We start from the raw sequence: 5,138 nt of genomic DNA, 5'->3' as shown, positions 1-5,138 counted from the left end.
AAGAGCAAAGGGGTAGTCTTTCTCAAGTGAAATTTGAAGCTGTGGGTTTGGAAAGGCAGAATTGTGGCTTCAGACTGGGCACCCTTGACAAATACATAAGGCATTAACTCCCAAAGCCAACCTTCAGGCACTTCTCTGAGGCCTAAGAGATGGAAAATCTAGAATATCACCCTAAATTCCCATGACATTCAATTGGCTGATTTTAAAATGATTATGGAAATCAACACACAACATTACTTACTCCTTGCTCTCTCTCCTCTCCTTTCTCCCCCGCCTTCTTCCCTCCCTTTCTCCCTCTCTGCCTCTGTCCTTGTCTCCTTGCCTCTGATCTCTTTCCATCTTTCTTCCGCACATACCCCATCTGCATTAACACATATTGAACATGATCTGTAAAGCAACATGATAGGCCGGTACTAGAAATAACTATTGGGTAAATTATCAAATAAAATCAAATATTAAGGAATTAATTTTACTCTTAGACTTTTTACTGAAGTTATGCTTTAACAAGGAATGAAAACATACAACAAGCTGCCAAGTCTCTTTCCATCCCTTGACCTCCGCCTCACTTCCAACGTGGAGACACCAACACAAACAATACAGCAACTGTTTGAACTTGATCCAAGTCCCGCCCCAGTGATGTTCTCTTGAATTCTCCAGTATTGGGATTTTCAGTCCCAACTTCTTGTCTAGATTGATTGGCCAGTTCCAAAGGTGAAGGAACAAAAGAGAGAGTACAGTAAGTTCTTCATATATTTTTAAAATTTTTATGAACATTGAGAAGGGAGAAGAGTAGTTTGTTTTCTCATTCCAGATTGTGAAACTCACATCTCTCTTACCCTCTTTCAAATCTTTTGAAAATCTGTGTCCTAATATCTAATTCTTATGATGACTTTTCTGTGCTCAGGAATGTGAAAGGATACTTCTTAAGATTTTCCTGCGATGTCTCTCCTTCTGGGATGTGACCCTGTGGTAATTAAATATAGTGTTGGGGTGTAAAGGATTGTCTGTGCCTACTATGTGTAAAAACATGAGAAGAAACAGATAAATATTTAAAAGCTTATTTGCCTTCAGACAACCCAAAATATAGTGGTGACACAGTTATCTGTAATGCACTGTCTATAACCTGGTAGTAAGATAGAATTATTCTAAAAATACTTTTTATAGAAGGAAGCAATATGTTCTGTTTCAGGCAGTCAAGTTTAAATTTAATCAACAGGAGCATGATATAAAGAAATGCCTGCAAGTTAGAAGGTTCTAGAAGTCAATTTAACATATGACAAAAATAATTTCACAAGGGATAGCCAGTTAGCGAGTTTGGGATGGACATGTACACACTGCTATATTTAAAATGGATAACCAACAAGGTCTTAGTGAATAGCACAGAAAAGTCTGATCAATGATATGTGCCAGCCTGGATGGGAGGGAATTTGGGGAAGAATGGAAACATGTATATATATGGTTTAGTTACTTTGCTGTGCACCTGAGACTGTCAACAGTTTTAATTGGATATACTCCATATAAAATGAAAACTTAAAAAGTTTCTAAACATATTGTACTACCTATAATCAAAAGGCAAGTATCTAATCAGTGATTTACTTTCCTGTGTGCTTCCTCATTGTGTATTGTAGCACTAACACCGAAGAAACACTATGCAATTGCACATTTTTCAGATTGTCCTCTACGCCAAGGCGTTTTGACACAAAAAACAATTGTTCATTCACTGATTATTTCACTTAATAAACATACATTTTTTGTCTGTGGAGGATCTGCTGTATAAGACATGTAATCTTGTGGGATAGTACAAAAGGCATAAACCCTTACACAGCACAGAGAGTGAGTATGCCAGACAGGAAGAAATGTGAAAAGTGTGGAGTGGGAGGGTTTGGAAGGATTTCCTTAAGCAATACTGGAAATTTCACTGATGGCAGGGTCAAAAGATTCAAGCAGTTGTTATGTGAACACTGAGCTTTACCTGAAATGGGAGGTTGGGGTTAATTTTGGAGGTGTTTTGGGGCAAGTGGGAGAGGGAGGATATGTATTGGAATGGGAACATCTGATGTAACATAGCATTGTTGTCTAAAATGTGCAGGCAAAGGAAGTATGAAAAAAGGAAATGTTAATAACAGTTGCTTAAGCAATCATTATGTCTGTGATTGAGCACATTATTTCTTGAGTAATTAGTGGATATGGATCAGAGTGTTAGCCTGAAGTTTCTGTCTAGATTTGAAGATTCCCGTGAGCCCCTGTAACGCTAGTATCCTCACTATATTTTAAACCTTACAGTTTTTACGCTTTGACACAGGAATGTCGTCCATTATTGACTGTGTGTGATCCCCTTCCTTTTCTCATTTCCCTTGTTCTCTCTGTATTAGACACAAAGGCTCCCTATCTGTAGACCCTCAGGGACTTTCCCATATCCTTAGAGGAAAAAAAAAAATTAGTAAAATGAATCAGGATATTGAGTTGAAAGTTCTTTTTTAGGAAGAAGTCATACCGTTGAGGGTGGACATTATTTCCCCAAGTTCAGAAGATAAAATCTGGGGAAATAACTGGGACTTCTCTGACAGTCTAGTGTTTAAGGCTTAGTCTAATGCAGGGGGTGAGAGTTCAATTTCTGTTCAGGGTGCTAAGATCCAACATGCCTTGTGGCCTAAAAACCAGAACATAAAAAACAACAGAAGCTCTATGGTAACTCAAAACTACTTTAAAAAATTTAAATTGTTAAAAAATAGAAGACTCTAGGGAAATATGGTCTTTCAGTTGAGACAGTTAATTTTTAGGTAGATTGATAAGGAATCTGGAGCTCTGGTGGTGGAGAAAAGGACAAACTATTTTTTTGTACATTACTTTGTCTTAGTCACATGACACATTTTTTCTTAAACTCTGAGTTGTTATGACAACAATCTTTGAAATTAACTTTCTTTAAACCCAGAGCTAATGATTACACAACAAAACAATTCATCTTGCTCAAGGGTATGTTTTTTCTTAAACTTTGTACTAATGATTATATAACAAAAATGCATATTGCTTGAGGACATGGTTTTCCTTCTTCAGTTCAGTCACTCAGTTGAGTTGGACTCTTTGTGACCCCATGGACTGCAGCACGCCCGGCCTCCCTGTCCATCACCAACTCCTGGAGTTTACCCAAACTCATGTCCATCGAGTCGGTGATGCCATTTCCTTCTTAAGAACCTGACTAATCCTGTTATTTTAAAATGTACGTTGTGGCAGTGGGTTTTCTGATGTCTATATCAGAAGCTTTCTCTGTCCCTTTTTCACTGTAATAAAACTTCTGCCACGCAAAAGGTCTGAGTGATCAAGCCTTGTCTCCGGCCCTGGATAGAAACTGTCTCCTCTGGAAGCCACAAATCTGACACCATTCAACATAAGCTATAAAAATGGGCATCAACTCAAGGAATTCAAATGGGATCTCTGTAATAACCTAGAGGGGTGGGAATGGGCCAGAAGTGGGAGGGAGATTCAAGTGGGAGGGGACATATATACACCTATGATTAATTCATTTTAATGTATGGTAGCAATCAAACCAGTATTGTAAACCAATCATCAATTAAAAATAAATATTCTTTTTTAAAAAAGAAATAGGACAGGATCTCAACAGTCTCTGTAGGTGAGGGCATTAGCCACACCAGCCACCACCTTCTGACAGGCAGCCTGCAACTCTGGGGTGAATTTCTTGCCAAAGTGTCGAGCCAGTGTAATCACCAGTATGTTGCCCAGGAGCTGTGTGGTAGAGATAAAAAACAAGAACACTGTTAGCAGAGGCACCCAATTTGTACTTAGAGTATTTCAGTCTCATCCCAAGCTGTGCTCCTAGAATATAAGCACAAAGATGGCTGAAGTGTAGTTGTTACTACTGATGTGAAGCCACCCATATCAGCCTGAATTTGTACTTAGAAATGTTTCTCTCTTTCTGTCTTAATTCAGAACTTGTTATCATTTTTTATTCTTTTGAACTATTTCAAGAAGCAATACATCATTTTGTCTTCCTTGCTTTGAAAGGGATAAGGGGAAAACGTGAGATAAAATTTTTAAGTGACTTAAAAGAAGAAAGCCTTAACCCTCAAACACTTAAACACTCAAAATGTTTAAATATAAAGAAGATACTGCAGATAACAAACAGAGATAAACAAGAATGAATAAGAGGAAATGATGGCTGAGAACAAAGAAGGTAAAAGAAACTAAATGGTCCTGAGGAGCTCATGGTGATGTAATCAGAATACCTCTTCTCCATTCTGAACTGTGTCCTGCTGCTCAGCCCTCTCCCAGGATAGGAGCTTGACCACCAGAAAAAGATAAACTTTAAGGGTCCCATAGACTCACCTTGAAATTCTCAGGATTTACATGCAGCTTCTCACAGTGCAGCTCACTCAGCTTAGCAAAGGCACCCTTGAGGTTGTTGAGATGCTTCAGGCCTTCGGTGAAGGCGTCTAGCACCTTCTTGCCAAGGGCCAGCACCTTAGGGTTTCTCATAACAGCATCAGCAGAGGATAAGTCCCCAAAGTGCTCAAAGAACCTCTGAGTCCAGGGGTAGACAACCAGCAGCCTAAGGGGTGAAAACAGCATAAGAACAGAGGGAGTCATTGCCTGCCAGAATCTCAGGCAATGGCTCAGTCCCCACACGCCCAACTGCCATTCACTCTCCTTAAGCCTGCCTTGTAAGCTGAATACCTGCCTGCCTAGGGTTTCAGCACCAACATCATCCACCCTCACCCAGCTCCACAAAGCAATGACAGTAGCCTTCTCCTCAAAAGTCAGAAGCACCATGATGTCTGTTTGTGTACTTGCAAATTGTGTCAAAAGCAAGTGTAAGCAGCAGGAGCTCTGCTCTTCCTTGTGAGCCCCACCCAGCCTCCTGGCCTGTCTGCTTCTGAGAGCAGATTGGCCCAGGGCACTACACAAGTTCATTGGTTTGGGGGAATGTTAAGATGCACTCTTGTTCCTGAGTTCCCTTCATCTGTGATTGGCTGATCCAGTGTGACTAGACTCAGAAATTCGACTCTCCCTCTTCTTGTCTCTTAGCTTCATTTCCTTCATCCATTGCTTCTACAAATACATTCCCAGTCTCATTCATGCATAAATATTTTAGTCTGATATTATGTAATGTATCTTACAGTTTA

At 39.7% G+C, this 5,138-nt stretch overlaps 1 pseudogene; it reads right to left on the bottom strand.

The window, feature by feature from the left end:
• Window positions 1-3,612: 3,612 nt before the first annotated feature.
• Window positions 3,613-4,785, bottom strand: LOC145525270 (hemoglobin subunit beta pseudogene; annotated as a pseudogene).
• Window positions 4,786-5,138: the final 353 nt, after the last annotated feature.

The sequence above is a fragment of the Giraffa tippelskirchi genome, chromosome 11, assembly GCF_054371585.1.
Source record: "Giraffa tippelskirchi isolate mGirTip1 chromosome 11, T2T-mGirTip1v1.2.pri, whole genome shotgun sequence".
Taxonomy (NCBI): domain Eukaryota; kingdom Metazoa; phylum Chordata; class Mammalia; order Artiodactyla; family Giraffidae; genus Giraffa; species Giraffa tippelskirchi.
The sequence above is the reverse complement of the archived record's forward strand: the minus strand, read 5'-3'. Positions and strand labels throughout refer to the sequence as shown.